This window comes from Belonocnema kinseyi, chromosome 5, assembly GCF_010883055.1.
Source record: "Belonocnema kinseyi isolate 2016_QV_RU_SX_M_011 chromosome 5, B_treatae_v1, whole genome shotgun sequence".
Classification (NCBI taxonomy): domain Eukaryota; kingdom Metazoa; phylum Arthropoda; class Insecta; order Hymenoptera; family Cynipidae; genus Belonocnema; species Belonocnema kinseyi.
Window position 1 is genome coordinate 129,356,254 of NC_046661.1, and position 11,780 is coordinate 129,368,033.

Here is an 11,780-nt window from a genome sequence, read left to right on the forward strand (position 1 = left end):
AAGCTATCTAAGGATGGTACTATAGAACGCCACCTCAAGGTAGGCCTAGTGGCGCCATCTCTTGGTCAGGCCGGAAACTTATCAATCCACCCTCGTACGTGTTAAACTTCATGTAGATTACGACTTTTTAGAGACAATTTTTAGATTATGTTCAGTTACGGGATTGAGGACTGTGAAATAATGTTGTTTGTTAGACAAATATGCGCGCCAGAGTCCTATCACACATTATGATGCGCAGTGAATCTATTTCGTAGATAATGATGCGCTGTCGAATTATATCGAACGCCATTCTGCGCGCTAGATTTACAACACATATAATGATGCGCAGTAGAGTTATTTGGCAGATAATGATGCGCAGTAGAATTATATCGAACACCATGTTGCGCGCTAGATTTACAACACATATAATGATGCGCACGAGAGTTATTTCATATGTAATGAAGCACACTAGAGTTCTATTGTAGCACAGGAGAATTTTACGCAGATAAGACCTCTAAAAAAGAATTTCGCGATTAGCGGTTCTTCTTTGCGGCATCTCTCAGCTGATAGGCCGCACTTCTCCCGTATATTCGACTTCTTAACATTATGAACTTATCAATATAAATAACAGCAATAAAATATTTCAGAGAAGTAAAATGGAATATTTTTTTATATTTCAATTTCATTCGAGGCCGAAACACATATATGCATCCTCACGAAAAAAGAATGTTATTTTCCAAATTAAGATGGTGCAATTTGTAGGCTTCGCGAATAAGGTCAACTAAATTATTTCAACATTAATCCAATAAAGAAACAAAAATTTGCCGTTTTAAACAAATAAAAAGCTCTTTCAATATTGCCACGTATTAATCTGTGAAGCTATATTTAATCAGAGTTAGTGTACTAGTATTTTCCAATCCATTACTCACACTCTAAGTCTGTTTACTGAAAATTTTACTAAATAAACAGGAAATTCAGGGTTTCACTAACAAAATCGTGATATTTTTGCCAATTAGTAAAAATTTTGGCTAATTATTTAATGATTTTAATAACTGATCAATTTTTTTAACTTTTCTTGTCAATTTTTATGATTGAACAATAATTTTTTTATAAATGATTGTCTTTCTGTTTTTTAGTGATTCGCAAACTTGAAAATATATTAAATAAAAAATGGTTTTAGATATGTCCCCATCCCATACATTTTCATCTCTTTGAAATGTATACATTAATATTTTAATTTTACAGAATCAAGTTCACGTCGAACTAACAGCCCCGGAGATTCTGTAAATGTACTTCCACGTTCTGCGCATCTTCCTCCTCTAAATTACATACAAGGACTCTATATTCCTTCCGGTGAAAAAGTTTGGCACCTTTATAAGATGATTGCAGTGCACCAAAATAACGTTATTCTTCCTTGCATACATTCAAAGGAATTTACTATACTGAAGCCAAACCGAAGGTCACACAGAGACGATCCAATAGTGTTTGAGCCTGTGCACGTTTCAGACAAAGAATGGATAGAATATGTTGCTGCTTATGCTTATGAAAATCGAGTAGGTACTCTGTAAAAACTAGAGTTATCTTTTTTTCACGGCCAAATTTTTCATCTATCCTGGTTCTTAATAGGATAACTGAATGCATAACAACATAAAAGAGATTCTCAATCTAAAACAAAAGACTTCAGCAATAAGTGATTTCAGTAACGAACAATAAACAACAATTATTTTGATGTAGTAGACACCACTTCACTGAAAAAATGGTTAGTTGAGCCAACTATGTAGATAGGAAGATATGGTACTGCTATTTTATTAGTATGTACAACAATTCTATTAGCTGCTTTAACTATTCAGGTAGAACCAGCAACTAAGTAAATGGGTGCCCCAACTAATAATATAGCAGAAACAAATATTATAAACTAAATAGTTGACCCGACTAACCATTTTTTTCAGTGCTGTTCAGAAAAATCTTGTTGAATTATTTGTCAGTTTTCTTAATCAGAACGAAATTTATTGGCTACGTATGGAAAACTCAGCCTCCAAATGTCATCCAAACTGTTCCGATTGAAAAATTATATAAATGATTTAAATAAATTTGCCTGCATCGGTGGTGGGTGTATGGTCATATATTTAAATGATCAAATTTATGAGACATTTCAAAATCTCAATATTTTTCATTCACTCGATTCTTTTTTAATGGGATGAGACATCTGCTATACAAACCTAATATCTACTCATTGGTTAAAGTCTGCAACCAATCTTTTGTCTTAAACCACAGAATTTCGTCCGTGCGGATAACAAAGGGGGCTCTCCGCGAGCCCTATCTTATCCCTTTAAAAATTTATGTTAGCACTCTAACTTTGTTCCTATAGAGCTTCAGTATTCCCCTGGCTCGGTTGGAGCTTACCTTTAAAGCCAAAACTATTTTGGTATGTCTGCAGCTAGTTTCGCTTCCAGATTGTTTCGTTTCCAGTAAAGTTTTCTTTTTCTGCTAGTTTTGCTAGTCTGTTCGATATCTCATTGCTTTGGATGCCGCTGTGCCCAGGGGTCCAAATTAGAGGCACTCATTTTTCATTGCTAGATTGTTCAGTGCCTCAAAGCACTTTCATACTATTAGCGACGTATCCGTTACTTTATTCAGGGCCATAATGGCAGTCCAATTATCTGAGTAAATACGGGTGTTACTTTTCTTAAAATACTTCTGGGCCGGTGCACTATAGTATAGCCATAATCTTAGATTTTAGGACTGTGGCATTGAGATACACACCATCTCCTGTCTTTTCCTTGATCCTGAAGACATCTGTAACCCAGTTGTTTCTATCTGTAACCCTTTTTCATGAGTAGACTAACACGATACTTCTTGTAGATTGTATAGCAAGTGGGTATTTTCTCCCAGAGCATCCGAATGCTGCCCACTTGCGATTTCGTTTGGGATCTGTACTGCTGTTGAGATCCTGCTGTCGTTTTCCATATTTAATCTCCAAGTCACCTGATCGCCCAGGATTGCTGTGTAGGTCCAAATGAGTGTCTCCGGCTTCAAGCACGACAGAGCTATAGAGTTGCTATTATCATTTGCACTTGTTTTTCAGGTGCTAATTCCATAACAGCTTTTTATCCAGGATGATTCTTCGATATTTAGCTCGTTCTTTAATTTCCACGTGTTGTACTTTCAGAGTATCAATGTCTCATGTATATATTGGAAGCTCGAATTCCGAGGCGCAAAAATAGGCGAATTAGCCTCATTTTTGGAGCCACTCTTTCATGGTATATATTATAAAAATTAGAACACTTTAAAAGCAGACTAAAAAACAGATGTGTAGATAAAAGTTCCGTCGGTAGTGTAAGAAGTAGCCATCAATTCTTCACTTACTTACTAAAGTGACTTCGCCGCCACTGTAGTTACCAACAACAAATTAAATGGTTAAGTAAATAGTTATTTCTCATCACTGCTGGGATCCTACAATCAGTCTCATTTTAGTACTATTTGAGGCAGTTTCTTCTGCATCTTAATTTAAAACCTACATGAGCCCTGAAATATTACTTTTTTACAGGTGGACTGGGTACTTCTAAGTGCTATTAACACAGTACAAGAATTCAAAGTCGTTCGACGTGAGGCTGAAGAAGCCGCTCACAAAATTGATGCTGTACAACTGACTTATCTTGTGGCTCGACGATCTACTTCTAATTTTACTTCTAGTTCTGCCCCTACTTCTTCTCTAAGTTCAGCTTCTAGTTCTGATTAACATCATAGCATGCTCAGGCTAAACGGAGACGACCAACGCGACTTGACAAGTTATTCTAGAAGCGGCCGAAATTTAAAAAAAAAGAATGTTAAGCAATGTTATACAGTTGTTGATGAGTCGTAATGTTGCAAGTATATTAACAAAGAGCGGATGAGCACAATCAGAAGTTTTGCACCTAGCACAGGCTAGCTTCCCTCGTTCGACAGTGGTGGCAGAGCCTCGTAAGTTCGCGTTTTCCCAACACTTTACCCCTTGCCACAGTTTCTCCCTTAACGAGTGACCCCAACTTTGACATGTAGAGGTATTGCGCTTGCGCTTGTCATGCGTAAGTGGAGCACGGCGTGGCTTATTATTGCCATGGGAATGGCTTATCGCATCGTGTTCCTCTTAAGCGTCCTAGCGCAAACACAGGCGCATTGCCTCTAGATGCCAAAGTTGCTATCACTGTCCGTAATAAGGGAAACAAGCCTGGACTCGGTGCCCAACTTCACACTTTGAACAACGACACTAATTCGGGAGAACCATTACCTCGAACAGGCAGAACCGTTTAACCAACAGTTTAGTCGAGCCGTCTGCACACGCGGCGCGTGTTGCACTGTTCCGCGCGTGCGCAGTTTAAGAAAATATAGCACCCACGTTTTGGTGCGACTGATCTCCGCAAGTTTGGGAATATCAGTAACCCGAATCTGGAGCGGGCGCCACACCAAACCGAAGTGCAGCAAATCTCTCACCGCTAGCGGGAAGGTATTATATAACTTCTCTTCGTGTAGCTTTTTTTGTGCAACAACTGTACGATGTTAAATCTTTAAACAATAATTATTTTCTTTTTCGGAAAATCTCTTTTCTTTTTTAGCATGTTTTTTTTTGCGCGACTATATATTCTTCAAAAATTAATTTTTCAAAATGAAAAATCTTCAAAATTTTTTCATAAATCTAAAGAAAAGTTGTTGATTATCATGAAACCTTTCCAAATACTTAAAAAACTATGCAATTTTTTCGAAATCTTTAAAAGCGTTTATTTATTTTGAATGTTTTCAAATTTGTAATTATAACTAAACTTTTTTCAAATTTAAAATTATCTCCGAATCTTTTCAATCTTTTCTTTGTAAATATTCTCTTAAACCTATTTGTTTTAAATAAAAAAAATCATTAGAAATTTTCAGGAATCTTAAGGAAAGATTTCTAATATCTTTGAGAGTTTAAAAATGATTACAATGATACATAGGTTGGTTTTCTGAAATATTAGAAAATTTACATTTTGTTTACACTTTTTCTAAAATTGAATATTTTTCTATTTTGAAAGGTAAAAATGACAGCTCATTTATTCTTTGCTTTTATGAAAAGCTTAAAAAATTTATTTCGAAACATTCAAAAATGTACATCTTCAAACCATTTTTTAAATATTTCGGAAAGTTTTCAAAACTTCTGAAGCTACTAAATATCTTTTCAAGTTATTTGAATATTCCCAAAATGTTTGAGAAAAATTATAAGTGTCCTAAAATCTTCTAAATTAGGATCTGGACAATTTTTTCAATTTTTTAAAATGTTTCATCTTTTTAAATATGCTCTTAAAATTGATTTTACAAAAAAAAATTTTCAAAATTTTCCGAAGAAATCTAAAGAAAAGTTGTTTGTTATCATAAAACGTTTCAAAATACTTAAAAAACTATAGCAATTTTTGTGAAATCTTTAAAAGTGTATGTTTAGTTTGAAATTGTTTTAAATTTGGAATTAAAACTAAACTTTTTTCAAATTTGGAATTACAACTCAACTTTTTTCAAATTTAGAATTATAGCTATATTTTTTTCAAACTTGATATTATTTCGGAACTTCTCCAATCTTACAATTATTTCTAAATATTTTCAAAACTTCTCAATATCTTTAAAAATCATTAAAGATGCTCTCCAAAATTTTTTTTGAGATTCCGAAAAATTAAAAAATGCTTAAAATCTATCAAATTCTTTTTTGTGATTTTTAGAAACCTTCCGAAATTTTTTAAAATTTTTTTAAATGTGCTAAAAGCATTTTGAAAAGTAAAAATATTAAACGGATTTTTTTATTTTCTTAAAAACGTTGAAAATCTTTTGTACTTTTAATTTTTAGTAGAAAAATTTAAAAATCTACCAAAGTATGTTCGCATAGGGAACGTACCGGGTACGTACCCAGCTCGGGAAAATGTCCGTATACATACCGAGAAAGCGGTTCCTGGTACGTACTAGATCGAATGCCTAGAAGGTGGTAACCACGTACCGGGAAACGAGCTTTGGGAACGTCTTTGGTACGTAGCTGCAATGTTCCCAAACGACATTAAACATTTTACGCAGCTATAGGTTCGCCAACAGGGGACGTGCGCGGTACGTACGGGGAATGTCACATTGGTACGTCGTCACCACGCGGGCGGTACGTCGATGGTCCGATCAATTTCTAGGCCTCCAAAACGTATTGGTGTTTCTGGTACGTACCAGCTGCGTACCGGGAAGTTAATTATTCGGACGTACGTTCCCGCAACTTGTACGGTACGTACCAGTCTCGTTGCTGGAAAGTTGCGGGTACGTGCAGACAAAATTTAAAAAAAATCATAATAAGACCAATGACGAACATCTCAGTCTCGTTTTCTTTGATTTCTTACGCAGACGTAGAAACCAATTTTCTTTTTGTAAATTTATACCCTACGGAACGATCATTGTACGGATTCATTACCTAAAAATTCAAGTCATAATGTATAAGAATCAAACTATTAAAAAGCTCATAGCGATAGTATAACAGTAAGAAGTATAAAGAAATATTATTTAATTTTTGTCAGGTGGAGGAATGTGAACGAGGTTTAAATAATTGTACTTGAATGAGGCTCTCAATTTCGAGAGGACAAGACTATTTCCCAAAGGTTTTACCATTTTCAAAAAACTACTCGTCTAAGTTGCTAACATTTTTATCTATTACGCGCCCAACAAGCGATCTCATCAACAGTGACGTTACAAGAATTTGCACTTTACGTAAACATTTTCAATATTAGCCTACTTGATGCCGGATGATTTCCGCTACCCTTATAGTTTAAATTATGCCTGTTTGCCTAAATATTACACCTTGAGCTTAAAACCCTGAGTAGGACGCTTCCTTTCAAAATTATTCAGACATAAGCGAGCTGCACGTGTATCAGTTTTTTGTTTCGTTACTTAGAAGTGAAAAGCACTTTGTTATTGTGAATTTTTATACTGCGGTACGATAATCGTACAAGTCATCACTCAAAAGTTCAAGTCTACTGCCGATCGATGAGTTTCATTTAATTTCTTCGAGACGGAAAATATAGAATGATGTGAGAGTAGGTACTTTTCATTCAGACATGACAAATAATATCCACTAAATTTCGCTAAAACTGTTTTTGAAAGACCACTTGTGCAAATTACTGCCAAAACACGCCTTCTCGCAATCGTCCGAGCTCTAGCTCTCGTTGATAGTGGCGAAACCGAAAAAAACGATGTGTAGATCGATCGACCCAAGACTTGAAATAGTACTTTGTCACGTATATTGAACATTTTGAAATGGGCGCCTGCGAGACATGAACATGTCAATATTTTTTTACGAGCCAAATAAGCGGAGAGGCTTTTACTAAAAACAATAAATAGATCAGCCACAATCATCCACCTAGATTATATTTGCAAATGTTTTTGTATGAAGCTATCTTAAGCGAATTCTACCAATGGTTTTGTTCTAAATCGTGGTATTCATTTATTCCTCCTGGAAATTTCTACCTACTTTTTGTCATGCGACCTTACAGCTTATTGGCAACAGCGATCTCATGTACTGACGTTGCAAGAATTTGCACTATACGCACACATGTTCATGATCAACCTATTTAAAGCCAGATGACTTCCGTTACTCTCACTTTAAATCATGCCTCTTCGCTTCAATATTACATCTTAAGCTTACATTTTTAAATGATACACCGTACCGAAATAATACGCAAAATTTCTATCGGTCGACGCATCGTTTTAAAATTACTCAAATGCACGCAAGCTGTATCTATCGTTCGTTTACAAATTAGGCGTGTATCAGCGCGAAAGTACGTAACTTACTCGATGAATTTGTAAGCGCATCATTTTATGATTTTGTGTAATTCTATGTACAGAAAGTACGTTACAAAAGCATAGATTTGATACGCGAGCTCAAAATACAAAGTTATCAGACCGATGATCGTTATAAATCTAATTGTTTCCCTCGGTATAAATTTTATCACACTAAAAAAATAAAACTATATTAAAACTCATTCAAAATTCTGTTCATTCACTAGTAGTTCACTCAACTCATACTCTTTGTGTTCAATTGTTCATAATTATTTAAAGGACGATTCTTGCTTTCGTACGCCGGATCTTCTGAAATTAATTACTGCTCTCAAAATTGGTTGATATGCTTCAATATTTTGCAGGAACGGTGGCTACTGATATTTAAAAAAAAAGATCTGAACTTTATCAACGAATTCCTACTATTAAAAAGTTATGTTTAAACATAGACACAATATTTGCACGGTTAACATACCTATTTTTGTTGAGAAGTTGTTAAAGTGTGAAAGATTGGGAATGCAACAATATTTTTTTTGTATGGAATTATGAATAATTTAGCCGTTATTTCATTGATGCTCCAATAACGTAATTCGTCATTCGATGACAGAGGATTTAAAATGTTGATTCCTAATTTACTAGATGAAAGAGGACGTTCGTATAGTGGTCCAATCACCTTCAAGATTCGGCCAATTACGTACACAGCTTCATCGCATTTTATCAAATTTGAAATCCACACATAATGTGAATTATTTATGTAAACATAATTATTTTTCGCATCCTCACAATTTATCTTATAGTTTTTAAACAATGCCACTCTATACTGCTGAGCATTTTTGAAAATACTTGGCACATAACTGATATTGTGCGGTTGTTTGAAATCTAAATTTTCACTAGAAATTACAGGTTTTTCTTCTATCAATTCAAGTTCTGAACATTTACTGATTAACTGTTCTCCGACTTCATTATCACTGTTCATTAATCGCTTCATACGCTCTACGAAATTTTTAAATCGGAATGTAGAAAATTTTTCTAATTCTCCATACCTTCCAACATCATCTGCCAAATGCTGTACGTTATTTACATTTTGGGAGACATACCTTGAGCCATACAAGTTTTTAAACTCTCCAACGAATATTTTTCCGAGTTCCTCTGCATAGTCAATCCACTCAGGAATATAACAAAGTACTGGATTTCTGTAAATACTAACAGCTACGTGTAGATTAGGGAAGTTTTCATAAACGTCTTTGTGAACGTTGTCTTTCAAAGCGACAACACCAGTATACAGTTCTATTTGTCAGATTAAAGTTGCTTCAAACATCTTAATGTCTTCCAGGGATCTTGGTTTCGGCAGATAGTTTCCATTTTGTAGACGAATATTTCATAATTGATAAAAATTTCCTTGTGACACCTACAAACAAAAGGTGCATCGGGTCTAATGGTATTTGTTTTACTAAACCAAATTTGGAATTCTTATGAACATAGTATGTCTTCCTTGATATCCTTGCGTATTATAAGTAAACGATCGAAATTTTTCATCTGTACGCAATACTCCAATTTCTCCAGGAAAACACACGCATTCTTTATATTCCCCTCTAATCTCACATTTATTGCAACTCTAATACCCACTATGGCATTTCACTCCTGGCACATAAGCTTTAGCTGGTGCATCAAGAATAAATCCATCAATCAGAACGTTGTACTATTTTCCTTCAACAAATATTCCATTGTTTACGAAATAAACTGCTTCATCAATAAAAAAAGCCAAATATTCATTGACGTTTTCGGGCTTCTCTTTACCAACGCATACTATAATAATTTATACTTTTTCAGTTATTTTGTCGGAAGTCAAGATAGGCCATAAATTTTTTTCTGCGTCGTTTCCAGTTTGTGCACCATCGATATTAATTAATAAAGCTATTTTATCATTTGAAACGCCTAGACAGATCTGTTCACGAACTATATTTTCCAAGACTGACTTCATTCCGAGGTGGCAATATTCTCCACCCTTTATTTGATGAATTTCTCCTTTTCTAGGCGCCTTTTTGTAGAGTCCGTGAATCCCACGGTAAATTTAACATGGGAATATTTTCTCGAACTCTGCGCAAAAATCTCTTCTGTATAGCTTTCGGTATACACGATTCGAGCGACCATTGTGAAAATACATGTATCAGTTGAGATGACATTTTTTCGCGAATTTCCTCGGCAAATTCATTTAATGCTGAAAGGTTATTAGATACATTTTTGTCATCTTCTTCATCGGATTGTTTGTCTTCAATTATTTGCCTCATGAACAATTAACTGCCTTTAGCATCTTTTTCATTTTCTTGTTGTATTGAACGTCTTTTATGTCTCGCTGAGTAAGAGCACTTGATAGGCTTCAGTTTTTCTATTTCCATCTGAAAAAATGCGTTTTTATTTTGAATACGGTACATTATATACACTTATGTATGTATGTATATATACAGGGTGTCTAAAAAGTACCGAGACGGTACTTCTACGTTCAGGTACGTACCCAAGTCATAGGTCTATTGTAACGGTCAAGGTCAGCTAGAGGTTATTTGAAATTATCCAAGTTTTCTAAGAGGTCAGTGTAATTCCTGAAGTAAATTTCAACAAGAAATTCATTGGTGAACTCTGTAGTGATCTCGGTTACCCCGTTTTGAATATTTTAAAATCATAAGGAAATTTTTCATTAAAAGTTCCAGGTGTTCTGGTGAGAGTTCCGTTTCTCCCCGAAGAGATATGCAGAGACCGAGTTCGATCTTATGATCAAGTTCGTTTGCTTTTTAATCGAACTTTTCGTAATGGAGAAGACTTAAATCCTGTCTCAAAATCAACAATTGAAAGAACTGTAAGGCGCTTTATGAATCATGGATCTATCAAGGACCTTCAGAGTACTAGTCGGCCAAAATCTGCAAGATCTGAGGAGATGCAAATGGACATAGCCCAAGCATTTGTTGAAAACCCACACCTTAGTTTACGTCGAGCTATTGATGAGCATGAAGTTACTCCTGAGACAGTGCGAAATATTTTAAAAAGCATTAATTTCCATCTTTACAAAATTAATCTGTTACAAGAGCTCAGTGATGACGATCCTGATCGTCGGGTTGAATTTTGTGAAATTATGATGGACAGAATTGATAGAGATCCTCTTTTCTTGTACGATACAGTATTTTCAGATGAATCTACTTTCACTTTAAAAGGTGAAGTTAACAGGCAAAGTTGTAGATATTGGTCCGACACAAATCCTGATTGGATGTTGGAAAGTCACACACAATATCCACATCGGATTAATGTTTGGGCCGGTATCTTGAATGATACATTGATAGGCCCTTTCTTCATCGATGGTTATCTCAATGCCCGTGTATATGAACAGCTTCTCAGAAACCAAATTGTATTAAGAAAAAGGGAGATTACAGGCGATAATTTTCAAAATATTTGGTTGCAGCAGGACGGAGCAGCAGCACATTACGGAAGGGTGGTTCGAGCATATTTGGATACTCAGTTCCCGCAAAGGTGGATTGGAAGAAGGGATGAAATCGAGTGGCCTGCTAGATCTCCTGATCTGACGCTTCTCGACTATTTTCTTTGGGTTTATTTAAAGAGCAAAGTATACCCAACGCAACCGCAAAGTTTAGATGAATTGCAGAATCGGATTCTGCAACAGGCTATTTTGACTGATAGGGAGATTCGCAATGCTGTAATTCATTTTTATAAGCGCATAGCTTTTTGTCAAGAAGCTAAATGTTTTCAGTCCAAACATCTTCACTGAAGCGTGAGAAGCCAGGGGACTCACGCTAATCAAGCACGCCAAAGGGAACAGAATTTACTACGTCCACGTCGTTGTTCTTGGGTAATGCTAAACGTAAACGTAAACTGCTTGGGAAAAACCTTGCAAAACCCTTACAGATCATCATCAAGATCAATACAGAGCTCACCAATGAATTTCTCGCTGAAATTTACTTCAAGAATTCCACTAACACCTTGGAAAACTTTGTTAATTT